The sequence below is a fragment of the Lygodium microphyllum genome, chromosome 6, assembly GCF_053477565.2.
Source record: "Lygodium microphyllum isolate KBCC chromosome 6, Lygodium_microphyllum_v1.1.10, whole genome shotgun sequence".
In the NCBI taxonomy this organism is placed as follows: Eukaryota; Viridiplantae; Streptophyta; class Polypodiopsida; order Schizaeales; family Lygodiaceae; genus Lygodium; species Lygodium microphyllum.
The window spans coordinates 140,212,333-140,232,962 of record NC_141140.1 but is presented as its reverse complement, the minus strand read 5'-3'; positions in this window follow the sequence as shown (position 1 = coordinate 140,232,962).

Below are 20,630 nucleotides of genomic sequence, written 5' to 3'. Positions count from 1 at the left end.
AGAATTGAAATTATAAACTGTTCCTACGCATTATCGCATTAAAGCAGTATTCTTAGACACAAGGTATAATGGAACACAAGAGGTGCATGATTTAGAAATTCAAATTGGTGAATACACTGAAAGAAGGAAATTTCTAGTTGTACCTTTACAATCTAGTGATATTATCTTAGGTATGCCTTGGCGTCATCAACATAATCCTGACATAGATTATTCCATGCATTCAATTAAAATTCATTTTCAAGGAAAACACATTACATTGTATGGTATGCACACATCAAATAATTTTTCCCTGCTTACTCATATTCAAGCTACATGTACATTACGCAAAAGTAGTAAATCTTATCTAATTTGGGTGAATGAACTTCAAGTTAAAGAAAAACATATGCACCCTAGGCATAAAGAATTCCTTGCACAATTTAAAGATTGTTTTGCTAAAGATTTACCACCTGGACTACCTCCTTCACGTCCTGAAGACCACAAAATAGATTTAATTCTTGGTATACAATCACCCTGTAAAGCACCATATAGGCATAACGAGATTGAACAGAAAGAAATTCAAAATCAAGTTGAGGAATTATTAAATAGAGGATTAATTAGACCTAGTAGTTCTCCATTTGGTGCACCTGTTTTGTTGGTAAAGAAGAATAATAATACTTATCGCATGTGCATAGATTATCATGCCCTAAATAAGATCATTGTAAAGAATAGATATCCAATTCCTAGGGTAGATGATCTTATGGATAAACTACAAGGTTCTGCCATATTAAGTAAAATATATCTTAAATCTGGTTATCATCAGCTGAGATTAGATAAATCTGATATATTCAAGACTGCATTTAGAACACAATTTGGACATTATGAATTTTTAGTGATGCCTTTTGGATTGACTAATGCACTTGCTACATTTAGTAGAATGATGAATTGCATATTTTTGAAATATCAGCATTGTGTAATAGTATTCTTTGATGATATCTTGGTATTCAATAAAAATGAGAAAGAACATTATGAACATTTGTCTTTGGTTTTCAAGTTGTTGAAAGATAATCAATTGTATGATAATCTGGAAAAGAGCGAGTTCTTTCAAACATAAATTGAATATTTAGGTTATATTGTGTCATCAAAAGGTATTAAGGTTGACCCTAAGAAGATTGAAGCAATATTGAACTGGCCTATAACCAAAAATGTGCATGAGTTACGTTCTTTTCTAGGTCTTGCTAGTTTTTACAAGAAGTTTATGTGAAAATTTTCATTACTTGCTTTGCCTTTGACTAAACTTTTAAAGAAAGGAATGGTTTATCATTGGTTTGATAATCAATAGAAATCTTTTGATTTATTGAAACATGCATTAACCCATGCTCCTGTATTACAACTACTTGATTTTAATAGACCATTCTTTTTAGTAGTTACTGATGCTAGCGGATCTGGAATAGGAGCCGTACTTATGTAAGATAATCATCCCATAGCCTATTCTAGTTGTAAACTGAAACCATCCGAACTTAAATATTCCACATATGATAAAGAATTGTTAGCTGTTGTACAAGCTTTAAGACAATGGAAACATTACTTAATGGGTTCTGAGTTTATGATTAAGACTGACCAACAAAGCATTAGACATCTCCTTAGTCAACCCCAAATATCTGACCAACATATCAAATAGGCAACATTTATTTAGAGTTTTCATCCCCTTATTCAATATCAACCAGGTAAAGAAAATGTAGTGGCCGATGCTTTAAGTAGAAGACCGACTATTCATAATATCTTTGTTATCTCATTTGATTCTCTAACTCCTATGAAAGATACTTATCATCAGGACATTACTTTTCATGCTGATTGGAATAAATTAGTTGGAAATAACTGGATTCTTATTGATTCACTGTCTTACAATGATGGATTCATGTTTTATGAAAAGAGATTATGTGTTACAGTCCCATTTAGATCTTTTGTTTTGAATGAAATTCATTGTCCTCCATGTCAAGGTCATAGAGGTATAATATCTACTTTGCGTACATTGACTGAAGATTTTTATTGGCCACATATGGACACTGATGTATCTAACTTTGTTTCTGAATGTTTGGTTTGTCAAAAAGTTAAGAGACATCATGGTAAACAGTATGGTTTACTTATGCCTTTATCTATTCCATCAAGACCATGGGAACAGATTTCTATGGATTTTATTACTGGTTTACCTAATACTAAAGCTGACCATGATATGATTTTGACTGTTGTAGACAAGTTTAGTAAACAAGCATATTTCATTCCATGCAAGAAAACTTTAACAGCATCTCAGCAACACAATTGTTTTTGAAAACTATTTTCACTAATCATGGATTACCAAAAGTTATTATTTCTGACCGTGATTCTAGATTTTGTAATAACTTTTGGATTACTTTGTTTGCTAACCTCGGAACAAAGATTGATTTCTCATCTGTATTTCATCCTGAAACTAATGGACAAACATAAGCCACTAACAGTACTATTTTAGATCTTTTATGTGCTTACACTATTTCTAAACCACAGACATGGGATACACATTTACATTTATTGCAGTTTGCATATAACAATACACCACACACAGCTACAAAGAAAGCACCGTTTGAAGTGATTTATGGTTATAGATTGTCTACACCTGTTGCATCTTTATCAAATAGAATTCAGAGTGCTGATGATATTGCTAACATGCACACTACTATTTTTGATGAGGTTAAAGACATGATTGCCAAAGCCCAGCAAATCATATACAAAACAAGCCAATAAGAAAAGACAAGCCATGAATTTCAAAGTTGATGACTATGTTTGGTTAAGAATAGAAAAACGTAGATTACAAAGTGTAGATAAACACCCAGTTGTGAAATTAGCACCTAGATTCTATGGACCATTCAAGATCATTCATAAAATCAATGACAATGCATTTAAGTTAGAACTACCACCACATTGGAAAATTCACAACACCTTTCACATTAGTTTATTACGACCCTTTAGAGGCCAATTACCTGTACACCTTGTTTATGAAAACCCACCTTTGTTCGATGAAGAGACTGAAATCCTTGAGCCTAAAGCTATCATAGATACTGACTTTATGACCACTAGAACTGGTCGTAGATATTCTAGATATTTGGTCAAATTTAAAAACCATCCTGTTGAAGAGGCCCAATGGATGCATGCTAGAGACTTAAATGCTTTCCCCACTCTGTTAGCTCCACGTTGAGCAAATAGCAATTGAGGACAATTGCTATCCCACCCCGGGGGTATGATGCCAGGAGGCATATTTCACGGTGGATTTCGTGAGGTTTTACGGTGGATTTCGTAAACTTTGTTGACCGGGGCTCATATACAAAGTGGATTCTTTGTGCGAGAAGTTGATGGGGATGCCTATCCTTTTCGGGCGTTTCATTAATTTAGTGTGCACATGGGTGATTCCATAGCGGGTGATTCTATAAAATACATATTAAATTAATAAACACTTATGAGTTTAGAGTGCGCACTCGTGATAAATTAAGGTTAGGATTGATTTCTAACTAGTTGATTTATTTTTGTAGCTGAAGACTGCTACGTATTCACTTTTGTCAGTTTAATTGTATTATTTTACTATTTTTACCCTCTCAATAGCTTATCCATGAGCTTCTATATTTATTTATAATGATAAGTCCTTATATGAGGTTGAATTATTTTAAATTTTATCAATTGATTTAAATTAATTTTAGAAAAATATAATTGTGTTTTTTCTCAAAGTAAATTAATTTATTCTTATTTATTATACTTTAAAATATTTATTTTCATTATTCTTAAATTACAATGATTTATTATCAATTTATCCTCTACTACTGTTCAAATTTTTTGAATTATTACTAATTTTTTAATTTTATTTTGATTTAGTAATATTTTTCCTAGCTTACTTTAAATTATTATTAATTTTTTGAATTATTAAGTTTCATTCTCATTTTTATTAAAATTGATTGTGGTTACATTAAATTTAAGGAAAAATATTATAATTATACCAATGTTTCCAACAACTAGACGAAATTGAGATGTGAGGCTATCCTAAGAGCTTGCCTTGGATACTCCTCACTCCAAGTTATATTTAAACTACCCAAGGTGGCTGACTATTGCTTAAGTATGTTTGGTCTCCCATACAGAAAGATTCTCTCTTATCGTTGACAAGAACTAGCGAGGCCCTAGTCTGAGATTGTAATCTTGATCCCAATCCTAAGATAGGAAAGAAAATCTATACGAGCCCAACGTGGTTGAGCATTAGAAGGCCCAAGATGAACATGGTAGGGTGGCAACTGAGTCTTGGGGTTGGTTATTCCTCGGAATGGCTATAGATATGATAATAATATAAACTACTTTGTTTTTAAAAAAGAATTGGTTTAGTGTCTGTATATATGGACATGTCAACAAACCCTATGTAAAGATTAATTAAGGAAGATGTTTTTGTATGTTTCACAACGTGAGTAGCATGCTTGCTTAGATAACTAAAATATGCCATGTGAGGGAGTGGATACAATCTTCCCAATGAGAATGTCCTATGATTGGATGGACCCGGTTAGTCAAGTGACTTTTCCCAAATTTTAGAAAAAGATCGATGAGCATAACTATTCCTAGGGTCAAGTCTTAAAATCGACTAAGCATTGTTTTAGGAGGTTGGTTTGAGACTATGCCTTATGTGATAGAGGGGTTGACACGTAGCTCCTCCTTGTTTCTCACTCTCATTAAACCAAGTGCACTAATTGCTAGTCTCAGGTCTTTGACAGCTCGCGCAATGGTGACCATGATGCTAGATTGTTGCTAAGACTATAGTTGGGCCTTTAGGAATCCACAGGTCGAGTCCTTGGGGGATAAGGTTGGATGCTTTGCTTGCAAGGTAGACCTAGCTAATAGTCACCTAAATCTACACACTTGGTGTTAGCACCAATAGTGATGGCTAGGATCGAGTCCCTAGATGACTACCAAACTACCCTCCCTATGACTTAAGAGGTGGGTATGTATCACCCAAGTACATAAAATGAGTTCAAGCTAACAAACCGGTATGACAGAAGAAAGTATTGAGTGTACAAACCAAAGCTAAATCAGTCCACAATCATAAGTATCTACATGAGCAATGTAGATCATAATCACCTGAGCATATATACATAGGCAAGTAAGAGTCTCCCACTAATTCAAATGTCCAATCTTTTCAAAGAAAAGATTAAAGTGCTCCTAGAAAGCAAATTAGAATGTCCAAGAGCAAAGCAAAGCTCAATAGATATAGCTTAGAGCGTCCGAGCGCCCAACAATATAAATTAATACATACGGGAGTATGTAGTCACAATAAGCCTTCAAGCTCATAACCAAGAAAACTTCCAAACAAGTAGCCATTGTAAATATGTAGCCATTGGAGCTTAAAACAAAGCCTAGATCTCAACATAAGGATATCCAAGTATAATAACCAATGTCAAAAGTATCAATGAATCAATGTAGCATCCCTAAAGCATGCATATGCATTCAATACATAAGCTTGCACAGTGAATGCTTGTTGCCCACATGGTATTACAACGAAGAACCCTTCAAGAGTTGAGCTCAACAAGCTCTAATAAATACAAAAACATTTCCTAAGCATCGATGCATCGTTTGAGCATAAGAAACGGGTCCGATAAGCATCTATACAATATAAAACAAGCAAATACTTGCTATCCAAATAGTGAACATCAGACCTATCTTGAATTATAGGTCAATGGTTGACCTCAAATGCTCTGAATAATGTTGAGGATCCAAGCCACAAGTACCATGTTGGAGCTCAGTAAGAGTTGGAGAAGATGCAGGAGGTCAAAGACAGAAGTTTCCCAAATTGGTGCAAATTATGCTAGTTGCTCCTAGGCTTATGCAGGCTATGTGGGTGAGCTTGATGATCGATTGTTAGTGCTCAAAGAAATCCCTAGAGGATCCTCATCAATGTTGGACAGGGTGGAAGGTATGAAGGAAGCAATGTGACTAATGCATACCTCATTAAGTGGCTACCATGTCAACCATGAATGAAGCTTTCTTCTTGAGCTAAAGTGAATGTTGGTGAAGCTCTTGGAATGCTTGCTTTGATACTAGTTGAAAGGTGAGAAAGAGTGGAAGCATGAGGGAAAGCAAGAGTTATGGATGTTCAAGCAAGAGAGAGTAAGATGGTGTATGGAAACTCAACAGTCACAATGTATGACATGCCTTTTGCTTATTCTATTGCCATAGAAAGAATAAAGAATAAAATGACAGTGATGGACTGGTCACCACATGTAGTGTACAAGTGTGTGGGCAATAAGTACAAGTAAATATAGGCATCTAGGCACATGTAGCCTTTAACCCCCATAGAGAGAGAGAGAGAGAGAGAGAGAGAGAGAGAGAGAGAGAGAGAGAGAGAGAGAGAGAGAGAGAGAGAGAGAGAGAGAGAGAGAGAGAGAGAGAGAGAGAGAGAGAGAGAGAGAGAGAGAGAGAGAGAGAGAGAGAGAGATGATTCTAGGGGGGAGAGAGAGAGATAGATGATTGTTTGGGGGAAGCATTTGATTGGAGAAATAGAAATAGAGAGATAGGAGGATCAAAAGGGGGTGTCAAGAATGCAAATATAAGGGGGGTGCCATGGGAGAAAGGATACCATGTGCAGAAAGAGAGAAATAAAAAAATCATCTTGATTTAGCACAAAAAGAGGGTGGCATTTCGTTGACAAAAGAGAGAGCATTGTGGATAATCATCTTCATTAGTTGGTCTTGGATGATCATCCTCTTCTTCATCACTATGCTCTCTCTAATTACAATTAGCCACCTCTAAATACCCACCACCTTTGACATCACCACTTCAAAACATAAATTTTCCACTCTCCATTGTCATCTAATCTATGCACAAATGGATGAGTTCTCAAATCCTCATTTTGGGTCTATGATCATTGTTAGAAAGGAGAAGAGAAGCCATAGCATTATTTCTTCATTAAGCTTTAAGTTAAAGGCTTAATTAAAAGAGTTAAAAAAGGGCAATTCATATGTGAAATTCTAATGAAGAGTGGCAGCCGTTGACAAAGGTGAAATTGGAATTTTTGTTGAGCGATAACATTAATAGATCCCTCTATTCGATTGTGGAGACACGGGCTTCAAATATGCAAGTACGACACACGTGGAATCTCAAGTAAGTGTTCGACCGCATTTATCCAATATAAATGACATGATGGTTGATTTTTATAAATTTATTATTTTTTGCAATGGACTAAAAGTTTTTTCTCACTTTGGTTTATTTTTATCATTTATTGATTTTTATTTAATTATAAAAATAAAAAATAATTAAAAAACTATAAAATTTCTTTTATTTTTAATAAACATTTAAAATAAATATATATTAAATTTGATACTTTTTTAAATTAAAATTGTATTATGAAAACTCTACTAAAATTTTGTGGAGTTCTTAAAGAGAAGTAAAACTATATTTATAAATTTATAATTTGTTTACTTAAGCTAAAAATAAGGATTTTTAATCATGAAAAATTTGATTCCTTTAGCAAAAAAAAAGATATTTTGTGGAGATGTAAAGTATACCATTTTTTATTTTTAAAAATTTTGGGATTTTATAAAAGGAAAAACTAATAAAATTATATTTTCAAGAGAAATATTTAATAAAGGCCTTTCTATTTTTAACTACATGGTGATAAAAAATATATTCATTATTGAAACTCGTGACACATAAAGATGGGGGGACTATTTGAAAATCTTTTATTAGCATTGTTATTGACATAATTTTATTTATTTTCTAGGCAAATGAAGAAATATGGAAATAAGTACACTTACAAAATCAAACATAACTTTTTATATATTAAACCTAATTGTACTTTTAACTAATGTGGTGGTATGAGGGTAAGCCTTAATGTCGACTTTAAATGTAAAAATTTAAAAATCCCTAACTTTTTTGGTTAGCAAAGCAATAGAGTAGAGGGCCAATGGATGAAGTTGTTAATTTTGGAGGAAAATCTTGATTTTAAGAATAAACTTTGTTTGTACAAGCGTGAATGTGAGGAAGGAGTTTGTTTTATGATGTTTGCTATCTAGTTACATGAAGGGAGAGAAATGAAAATTTTATTAAAAAGTTAAAATAAACAAATTATTTAAATATCTAAAGTGCATCAATGAATTATCATTCACAAAATGTCAGAGAGAGAGAAAGAGGAGAGAGAAAACTGTAGAAGTGAGAGAAAGACTACAAGAAGAGAGAGAAAGAGAGTGACAAGGAGAGAGAAAGACTAGATTTGGAGAGAGAAAGACAGAAAAGAGAGAGAAGCCATGGAAGCTGTGAGCAAGATGGGAGAGATCAATGACAGTAATTGTATTAATGTGTCAAAAAGATGTGAAAAATTACATGCCTCTCCTTTTATACCAATGTTAGTGTGACATGGCATAATATCAATATTATTTTACACTTAGTCCTTATTCCCAACTTCTTACAATCCATCCCTTCCCAAAAGTTTTTGTCCTAAAAAACAAACTTGAAAGACTAGAAAAGAATGGATAGAACAGAGTACTACTCAGTTTTTTACAGCTTTACAAATGAGAAAATGAATGAAGTATGACCAACCATATGGACTAAAATTGAAGAACAAGAGTAGGCCTAAACTATATACATGATCTGGAATACTTCAAAAGTATATGGAGCCATAAAATCTTCAACAAATAATCTCAAAATGAAGTTAGACAGCTTGATGTGTAAACAGACCCTGCTAGACCAAATCTGCCATAACTTCTAGTAGAAGTGTCCAAATGAGGTGTGCTATATATCAAAACAGAGCTCTTGAAGAGTACTTTAAGCCCATGTAGATAGCTTAATTCTAAAAAGTAGGCATGATAAAAACTGTTCTAAAACAATGTGCTGTCCTGATCTTGTCTGCATCATCACTAGCTCCATAATCAATAGGCTTCAGCCACCAATGTATCCCTTAAGAGAGGAAACTCATCCAATATAGAATCAAGCCTCCAAGAAGCTTCCTCAGGTGGTAAACCTCTCCATTTGATCAAATATTCCACGATAGAACAAGATCGAAGCTTCTTCTCACGCTGACCTATAACAGCCTCTGGGATGTATTGAATAAGACCTTCTTCATCAATATGTGGTAGCTCATCAACTATATCCATTGGATCACCATAAAAAGGCTTGAGCTGACTAACATGGAAGACATTGCGAATCTTTGTGGAAGAGGGAAGCTCTAATCTGTATGCCAAGTCTCCAATACGCTTAAGGATCCAGTAAGGGCCATAAAACCTGTGAGCAAGCTTATTACTAGATCCATCTTTTAATGTAGAGTACATGGACTTGGGCACCTTTAGTAAGACCTACTCTCCTTCTTGGAACTCTAAAGGCCGCCTCTTCTCATCAGCATACATCTTCATTTGGTCTTGAGCTTTCCTAAGATTCATCTTGCATTGCTAAGGTTTGCATTCTTTCTAACTCTTCCTTCCCATGAGGATTGATCCTTTCATGTAATCCATGTAGTTTAAAAATCTGCTCCATAAACAGACTGGCTTGCACCTGAGAGAGAGAGAGAGAGAGAGAGAGAGAGAGAGAGAGAGAGAGAGAGAGAGAGAGAGAGAGAGAGAGAGAGAGAGAGAGAGAGCTTCATCGTGCTACTTGCCTATTGCATGCAAAGAGAGAGATTCGTCGTGCTACAAGCTCCTCGTGCTACTTGCCTATTCCATGCAAAGAGAGAGAGATTCATCATGCTACTTGCCTATTGCATGCAAATCTCTCTCTCTCTCTCTCTCTCTTTGTGTGGTTTAGCTCTCAAAATGCTTTGCCTGAGTGACTTGGCTTGCTGTCCTCATGGCAACAGCCATCTGCATCGTCTGGCAGCCACCATTGGTCATCCACATCATCCTGTAGCTACTTGCCTTCGGCCTCCTCCCATGGCATCTCTCGCGCTTGCTGCTACCATTTGCTTCCATGCCATTGACAAGATTTGTCCTACTTTTCTCTCTGCCATCTGCCATTGATCTAAGAGAGAGAGAGAGAGAGAGAGAGAGAGAGAGAGAGAGAGAGAGAGAGAGAGAGAGAGAGAGAGAGAGAGAGAGAGAGAGAGGGAGGGAGGGAGGGAGAGGGAGAGAGAGGGAGAGAGAGAGGGAGAGAGAGAGGGAGAGAGAGAGAGAGAGAGAGAGAGAGAGAGAGAGAGAGAGAGAGAGAGAGAGAGAGAGAGAGAGACCTTATGACTCACCTGGGCGGCTCCTCCCATCGAGTAGCATCCTCTGCCTACCATCATTGCTTACACACACACAAAGTGATATATATATATATATATAATAACTTACATGGGCTCCAACTCCTCCCATCCAACAATGTCCTCCTTTGCTTGCCATTGTTGCCCACAAGGAGAGAGAGAGAGAGAGAGAGAGAGAGAGAGAGAGAGAGAGAGAGAGAGAGAAGCCTCTTATCCTTTTGGTGTTGCCTCCAAGTTGGTAGCCTAAGCTGTCCAGAGAGCTTACAAAGCTGTCAATGCTTTGCTTGTGCAGCGCGCGCGCACGCACGCACACACACACACGTCCTTTCATTTAATTGCCAAAAGAGTGGAAAATTTTTGAAATAGGAGATTTGGTAGAAGACAGTAGGTTCACGAGAAAGATGGAGGTTTAGAAGTTACCTTAGCCACAACTAGAATAATAATATAGTATAGATGTACCAATAACATGGTAAGAGACATGAAAGTAGAATGGAAAAAGTAATCATTTGACTTGTAAGAGCATTAGTGTAATCTCAATGACAATTATCCTTATATTGACATAAGGAAAATGTGTATGCATCAACATAAAGGTCTACTATTTAGCATGGCAAAGATAGAGTAACTAGTTGAAGAGGTTGAACACAACCACTTCAAATTGGATAAGAAAGGGACTTTGGAAATAATCCATTAGCCCAATTGTCTCTCCATTAAATCTTCCATTCTCTAGATATAGCTTCATTGCTTTATCTATTGTACTAGCTGATTTCCAAAAGCATGACCAATGGATGGAACATTAGTAGCAAAGTCTTCATTATTTGCATACAAATTTTTAAAATTTAATACACCATATTGGAAATTTAATTGCATTAGCTATTGGAAAAGTGCACCATTTAGTGAATACACTTGATATTCGAAGTGGATGAAATCAAACAATTATCCCTACATTGGGCTCAAATCATACATAGTTCAAAAAGAACATGAAGAAGAAATGCAGGACATGTATATGTGTCATAAGAAGCTAGAAACTAATACATCTCTTCTCTAAACTATAATGTACATGACTTTGCATATGGCTAAGGGAGGTCCATAACCTACAAAGAGCCTCTTGAGCCTACAACTTGCTCCAAACCTACCAAATTCAAAATTTAAAAATCCTCTCTCTTTTTGATAGTGGGCCAGCTATCTCTCTCTCATACTCATTGATAGCACGCGCGCACGCACACACACGCACACACACACACACGCACGCACGCACGCACACGCACGCGCACGCGCACGCACACGCACTTGCACGCGCACGCACACACACACACAGAGTGTGACATGTGTCTCTCTCTCTCTCTCTCTCTCTCTCTCTCTCTCTCAATATCATATTGATGTATTCCCACTTCATCTAAAGGATACGAAGTGCATGTAGCTCTCCTAGAAGATTGATTCTTTTAGCTTTGATTCGATGGAAATTTAGATATTGAGTCATATACCATGATATATTAGCTTTCATTCATGGCTAATGGTAGCCTTTTCTTATTGCATTTACCATCTTTGCATAGCCAGGATGTCTAGACATAGGATTGTCATGTGCTTTTCGTAGGATATTCTTTTTAGAGGTCCCAATTGTTGGGTACAAGAGCTCACCTTCTATGCAATAATTTTTATACTTGGCCTTTTCCTTGTCAAGGGTTTTTCTTCTCCCTAAATAGTTTTTATTATCTCAAATATTTAGAATCATTGGGGATTTGGGCGACTAGTACATCCAAAATAGAGTTGCTAGGCTTGGAAATTAAACTTGCAAGAAATCCTCCACTTAATGGTTTCTTTAGGGGAGCTATAGTGCATTTGATGGCTACTAAAAGAGATTGTTCATGGCATAATTATTATTATAAGGTTTGAGCTTACAAGAGGGAGAAATACACATTTGGTCAGCCTTCTTGAGTAAGGATGCACTCGAGTGCTATAATACTAGCATAAGTGATGATGACCTCAAAATCCTTTGAGAAGTTTGGTAATTTTGGGATTGGACCAATAGTAAGGGATTCCTTCAACTTGTCAAAACTTTCATGCTCTTGTATTATTGATATGATCTTTGCTTTTTTCTTGAGTGATTTGGTAAGAGGTGAAACTATTAAGAAATAATTCTTGATGAAGATCCTGAATCATCTTGTGATGGGTAGAAATCCATGGGTCTCTTTAACGCTCTAGGGTGGCGGTCAATCATGGACATCTTTGACCTTCGTAGGATCAATTGATACACCTTCCTTTGAGATGATAAAGCCCAAATACTTGATTGTCCTTTTGAGGAATGTACATTTGGTCTTCTTCGCAAATAGTTTGTTTTCACCAAGAGTCATTAAGACAATCTAAAGATGACATGGATGATCTCCTTCTTCTTTGAAGTAGGTCACAATGTCATCAAAGAAGGCAAGAGCAAATTCAGTAAGGCACAACTTATAATTATATTGACCAACTTGTTAAATATACAATAGGAGTATTGGTTAGCCCAAAGGACATCACAATGAATTCATAATGGCCATATCTAGTGTTGAAGGTCACAATCTAGAGATGACGTAGATGATGTCCTTCTTCTTCGAAAAAGGTCACAATGTCATCAAAGAAGGCAAGAACAAATTCAGTAAGGCACAACTTACAATTATATTGACCAACTTGTTAAAGATATAGTAGGAGTATTGGTTAGCCCAAAGGACATCACAATTAATTCATAATAGCCATACCTAGTGTTGAAGGATGTTTTTGGAATGTCCTATTCTTGCAACCCACTCCATAAAAGTTTTTCAAATAACCAATCCTACATCTTTGATGAAGTACTCTTCCTTCAAAGTTTTCTTAAAGTCTTTCCATGCAACCTCTTTAGCATAAATCTCATTGATGTGCAATTTTAGATCATGGTCTACAAGTTGCACAAAATATTGATCCATCTTGTAAGCATGTATCCCAAAGAAATCCAACTACACCTTTTAGTCATTTGAAACATTCCAACTAGTAAACAATTCAACCTGGCTTTCAATAGTCTATAGTGCTTTTATCATGATGGACTCATACTTCGCATAAGACTGTTATTGTTGCTACTACAAAGCCATTTATTAGGTTTGAACCCAACTCAAATCCATTCCTTCAACACACTAGCAAATTCTACTATTTCCACTACTTAAGTTTTGTTCAATCTATAAACACATGTGGTAAAAGTCTATAATAATATTGACTCACACCATTAAATGAACCTATAGATCAACATGCAATATCCCCATAGTGTAAATCTCTTCCTTTAACCTTTCATGTTGAGTTCACCAAAGATGTCAAGGTATTTATCATGTATGGCCAAAGCAATTGGGACTCGGGTAAGAAGAGCTCACAAACGGAGTAAAGAAAATCTATAGAAGTAGAAGGTATAAAGCAACAACAACCCAAGAAATAAAGAATACCCAATAGTAGAATATATTTATCGAGTAAGCCACATAGAGACCATAAAGCTAAGGCTATGTCTTAGTAATAACTCAATTTAATTCAGCCCATATGCTTTAGCGTTTGCCATATATGAGATCAAGTATCAACCATTATGTTTGAGGCTCAAAAATAGGGCCAAAAATGCATTAGAATCGTCTAATTCCTATGTAGCCCACAAAAACAAAAAATAGTCCAATCCCTGTATAACCCACAAAGACTCAAACACTCATTAGAATAGTCCAATCCCTATGTAGCCCACATAGACTCTAACATGAATTAGAATAGTCCAATCCATATGGAGCCCATATAGACCAAAAATACATTGTTTAGGATCTTCAAAGATACATTGCTTTCAGCCCAAAACTCCTAGCTAAATGCTCCAAAGATGTAACCACATCTTGTAGAGTAGAGTAAGCACTATCCTTGAAGTGATTGCACTAAGTAGCAAGCATTTTCTTTTTTCATGTAGCATACTTCAGCAAAAGATTTATAGCCATCTCTACATAATTGTAAATATCCTCATGGTAAATACAAAGACAAATCAAGATGAATGTAGTATATTCCTCTATCTTGGTAGAACATTTCCCTAGAAGTTTGACCAATGAAAGCATACTAATAAGGTACTCTATTTCCCTACTTGTGGAGAGTGCAATCCTGTAGTACTTGCAGTTACTAAATCAACCATAACTTTTGATTGAAAGCTCTAATCAATAAAATTATTAATTCGAGTCAAAGCTAACACTTTTCTCTTCAAAGAAAGCACTTAATAGTAATTTCAGAGCAGATAAAAAAAAGATATGATAGCCCAAAGTTAGCTTACTAAAACTTCCATGTTTGAATGAGTTTGTAAGAGGTCTATAAATCCAAAATTTACCCTATTTAACCCTATATACTCATTGATAGAGTTGAGGAAACTCTGTAGGCTGCCAAGTTATCAATTTATGATCAATGAAAATCAATCAATGTCCTAGACTACCCATTTTAATGATTGCAATGAAGGAGTAATATCCTAAAATCACTATATGAATTGAATCATTGTCAAGATGAATAAACCAATGCCAAATATGAACATTTGCAATGCCAACATGATTATCACCTTACTACCATTTCCAACAATGGAAAGACATTGCTATAGACATATCAACATAAGAATTTAAGTGTTTGACTGAAAGACCCCATGCCACCATAAGCATGTCATCAACATAATCCATGCACCAAGAAATGCTCTATCACCTAAGAGCTCAGAAAAGAGTAATGGCTTCTAACTTGTTGCCATCAAGAGTCCCAAAATATTCCTTCTAAATTGAATCCCACAACTCCATAATCTTCAATCTTACCAAAGTTGAAGAGCCTTTCTCAAAGATAATAGAGTTGTTGAACTAATAGCTATGGTTGAAGCTTATCATTAATCATTCAACATTTGTTGAGGAATTTGAAGAAGAAAATATTTGAAGATACCCTACTTAATTCAGCAATATAGGCTCTATGTTGCTTCAATGGAAGAGAACTAACCTTTATTCTTCAATGCATGAGCTCTAATGTTGACCATGAAGAAGCAAACCATGTAGAATCTTTGTAATGGAAAGACTTCAGATCTCTTAATGCTTTTCAAACAAAGAGTGTCAAGCTTGAAGAAAAATCTCCAAATCTATCCTTCATGGAAGCTTGAAGAGTTAAAGAAAGCTCCAATGTCACCAATCTTGAGAGTCTTGCTATAGATAAAATCCAAGGATGAAATGAAGCAAAATCCTTTTAAGATTGAAAATCTTTGTTCAAGCTTTAATGGCTATCCATGGACTACACAGTTAGAGTTTGGATAAGAATAAGAAATCCATATTTGAAGCAAAAGTAGGCTCCAAAGGTCGTTAACTATGTTGATCTTGATATAGATGAAGAATAGAAGTGATCAATCAACCTTAGTAGGAGAATTCGTTACCACATTTGATGTTGTCTAGGATACCAAGACATCACAAATTTTGGACTATACTTCTACTCATGTGCCACCACTAAGATAGGGAAAAATGGTATGAAGCTTGTTGTACTTGATGCCTAGAAGCCTTTTACAATGTCCATTGTTGGAGAGAGACAAGATTCATGGAGAAAGATAAAGTTTAATGTTAATGGCTCCATGGAAATCACAAACATGAAGAAGAAGAAGAAGCTCTTTTCCAAACAAATAACCACAATTTATTCTCCTTCTAAGTTCTATTAACCCCTATTTTACAAAGTTACCTTCAAAATAGCCTATAATAGATGTACGACTTGCTATTTTAGCCACAATTTGGCTAAGTTTCTCTAAGATATTTGTCAAAGCTCCAAGATTAGTCTCTACTCTAAGTAGAATGCTTATAAGTACCTACCATGTGGCTTCTATACATACTGCCTAAGATTTCATGGTGGAAAAATGAAAAAAATATGTTTGAAAATGAGAAAATCAAATGGATCAAAAGCCTATGCTTTGATATCACTTGTCAAGAAGAGACCTGAGAGGAGAGAGAAGGAGGAGAGAGAAGATTGCAAGAAAGAGAGAAGAAGAGTGTAGAGGAGATTAAAAGTCTAGACAAGGAGTGAGAAAGACAGGAAAGAAAGAAAGAGATGGCTACTAGCAGAGCCAATGAAAGGATAGGAAGAGAGAGATGAAACAAGAAAATACTTACACTTATATCAAAATTGGTACAAAATGATTGGTATCTTCACCTTTTATACCTATCTCTATGTATCCTATTTCCCATCTCTTACATATAGGTCCCATTTCCAAGGTAACCAAGTTTAACTTTGCTTCATCATTTTCAGTCAACTGAAAGGAAACATGTGGGCATTTTAGTGTTAATTTCTTCTTCACCATTTGCTAGTTGAACTCTTATGGGCTACTGTAAATCAGTGGGAAGACAATTCAACCTATTTACAATTGACTTATTCACAAAACTATGCATACAACTATTGTCTATCAAGATAAACACATCCTTCCCACTAATGGTACCCTTCATATGGAGTGTATTATGGATCTTAGAACCTATCCAAGGATGCATAGAGATGAAACAAATAGTGGCTATGTGTATCTCATCATGAATCCCTCCAGGATCATGAGGAATACTACCACTCGGATTAAAAGGAAAAGTGTCTACATGATCATAAAATTATTATTGCCCAACTTCCTCCTCAACATCCTCATTTTTAGTGGTAGCCATAAATGCATTTGCCTTATCATTATCATCCTCTAAATCTTCAAAGACTAACATACTATGGATCTTAGCTTTTGCATTATTATATACACACTTTGTTGCATGGTCAGCTGTATACTTCTCTCCACATTTGAAACATAAGCCTTTTTCCTTCCTTTTTTGTATAGATCCAATATGAATAGACTTTGGATTAACATTGGTTGAAGCATTTCTAAACTTGATGTCCCCTTGTTTAAAATCAAATATTGGACTATTTTCTATCCTAAAATTGCATTGAGATCTTGAGGCATTAAATGATGAATAGGTTGGTACTCTAAAGCTCCCACTTGATGCATGATTGCTGCTATAAACATTGCCAACATGTCCATGTTTCAAAACAGTCCTTGGCTGTCCAATAGTAGGCTAAAATGTACACTTTTATTTATACTTTATTCTATATCATATTCACAAGCTCAAAAAGAGTAGTAGGATTTTACACCATAACATCACGTGATAGTAAAGGTTCTAAACCATACATGTACTTGTGGAGTTTAGCTTCATCACTTATACTCTCTATACATGGTAAAGTTGAGGAAATGGTTTGTATAATTCTACACACTTAGGCCTCTTTGCTCTAGTCCATACCATCTTCATGACAATTTCTCTTTTTCAAGCAGAAAAACAAAGACCTCAGCCATAAGTGTCTTCAATGCATCCCAATTCTCTACTAATATGTTCTCCTTCTTAATGTATCTCCACCAAGTATAACAAACCCTTCCAAATGTAATAAGGAAAAATAAAATTCATATAATTAGTCCTAGTAGGGAATATATCAAAATTTGACTCCAATTTTGAAATCTAGATCAGATGGTAAAGATGACTGCTCATTGTGCTTTGCCAATACTATTTTATCTTTCAATTCTCTATCATGTAAAGATTGTTGTCCCCAAAATAGTTTGATCATGATTATAGGCATTTGACTTCCAAAAAAAGATGGTAATCTTCCAAAAGATGATTGAGAAATAGTGTGGAGCCTTCCCAATGGTAGAGGACCTCTAGAAACTTGAGGATTCAATCCATAAGCTTGGGGATTAGTTCCATTTATGCTGCACAAATAGTTATCATGCCTTTGTGAAGTCTCTCCTACGTCCTATCAACTATTTGAAATGCCTCTTCATCCAATAATTCCTTGACTTTGACCATTAAGATTAGGTGGCTAAAGTGGAACTAATGGATCATTGTTTGATTGTGCTTTCTTCCGAACATCCTTAGTTCCCATTTGCATTTGCATCCATTGAGGGTGAGCCATAATATGTGCATTGGAATCTACCAATTTGTCAATTGAAGTTTTTTTTTTTGGGTTGTGGAGTCCACCAATTTCTCAATAGAAGACTTCATTTGATGACTAGACAATACCATTTTCTCGAGTCTTAATAATAGCTTTGTATACCTTTGAGCATGTCTATTCTTGAGTTCATACATAGTGTGATTAAGAGTGCTAGGTTTTCCTTGCATTTGAAGCTCTTCAGGGCTCTTTTAACGTGTGTTTTCTAGCAAGGTTTCTCTGATTTGTTGGGCATATTCATCTTAGGCCTTATTTTTCCCTTTGTGACGTGCCATAGTAATGCAGTCCTATAGTGCCCCCTGCAATAAATGTGTTATAACTTGAGCTAGGAAACTTTGATTCTCAAAATTTTTGGTTAAAAATAGCACTAGCATGTTATAACATGTTCAAAATAAAAAAATTTGTAATCCAATCTCTGAGGTTGAACTGTCTAGGCTTGCACCATAAGGATGGTATATGTAATAACTTGTTTATACCGTGTTGTGTCATGTAATGGCTCTATTTCACCATGCCTTGAACTTTAAGAGACTTGAATTTTTGTGAGAACTTAAATCTTCATGTCTTCACTTGTGGTACCTATGTGAGAGATTAAATAACATGACAAGCTCTCTACATGGGCTTCAAATCACCAGGAGGTGGGAAAAGTCTCCCTCAGATCAATTGGTTGCATCCCTTTGAGATCTTTAATAGTGGGGGAGGGTCACCTCTCTATTGCCTCACTATCTCCCTTGGCATCCACCTTTTCCCTTAGTGGGAATCTTAACATGGTAGAGACATGCCACTATAATCAACTAGCATGATATGCATTACTGAAAATATCCATTCAACTCATTCCATTAGATGCGATAGGATTGGGATTGGCAAAATGAGTACGGAGAGGGTCTTAGCACGGAATGACTCACTGATAACTTACCCTTTACAATGGATTATAATATATTTTTCCATGAATCAAATAATCATCAATAAGTCATTGGATTAGAGTAAACAATTTAATCAATCAATTGGTTCTTTAACAAATAGGATTAAATGTAATGTTGAAAGCTTAAGCAAAAGCTTCTGGTTCATTGTTTGAATCAAGAAAGCAATGCACTCCATGAATGAGCTAATTTAACCAATGACAAGCTGAATTTTGATGGAAAATTCTCAATTCTTAAATCTCTCAATCAAACACATGAAGCTTAGCAATTGGATGGGTAAGAGAGATCAAGAATTAATGAGAAGTACCTCTTATATGGCTTGATGAAGATTTGAATACTCCCTAATGCTTGAATAAGCTGCCAATGCTCAATGTTGGTAAAATAACATTCCATCCTTGCTCCTTGAATTCTTAAAAGCAATCTTGAAGCCTCAATAGATTGAGATTGAAGTCCCACTTTCAAATAAGGGGTAAAGATTTGGCCTTGCAGCTAAATCTTAACCCATACTCCCATACTTCAAAGTGGGACTTGGAAAGATAACCTATATAGTAATTAGGGTAGACTTCACTTTCAAGTAAGGGGACAATATTTGATCATGTGGTCAAATAATAACTATATTGAGAATTTCCAAATTATAGGAGAATTTTCAAATTCCCTAATGTAGTGTTAAATCTTAACTCCATAGAAGTTGTTGAGGTTTGAATATTTGTCAATCTTGTTCAATCTTTGCAATTTCTTCAAAGAATCTTCACAAGGATGAATCCCAAGGTTGAAATGATGAAGACTCTTCAAGAAATTTGAGAGAAGTTGAAGCTTGGACTCAAGCTTTCATGGCTGCCATGGCTTAGGATTTCTCAAAAGTTGGAGAAGAAGAGAATGCCAATAATCTTGACAATTTGTTGAGGCTTTTACTTGCTAATAACTAGCTAAATAACCACATGCAAAATTATGACCATCAATGAGAGGGATCAGGCCTGAATTAGCCCAAAAATTGTGGGGCTATTTGTTACTCCTTTCTACTTAGCTTGACTTGGTATTCACCATGTAGAGAATGAAGATTAGAGTAAGATTCAAGTGATGAATGCCATCAACAAGCCAACGTTTGTGAAATAGAAGAAGATCGTTGCTGAAAACTCCATGAAACCTATAGGAAAGCTTCAAGAAAAGGGAAAGAGGACCCTTACTTTGAAAAGTAGCCAAGACTTACTACTCCTCTAACCTCGATTAGCCATAATTCTTCAAATTGCTCTTCAAAATAGGCAAAAAATGATCCATGACCTACCATTTTAGCCACAACTTGGCTAAATCTCTCTAATATCTTTGTCAGAGTCCCAAGATTAGTCTCTACTCCAAGTAGAATTCTTGCAAGTACCTACCACGTGACTCCTATACTTGTTGTCCAAGATTAAATGGTGAAAAATTGGAGAAAATATGTCTAAAAATGAGAAAATCAAATGGATTAAAAGCCTAAGCTTTGATACCACTTGTCAAGGAGAGAGCCAAGAAGTGAGAGAAGAAGACTAGAGGAGAGAGAATGAGTGACATAGAGA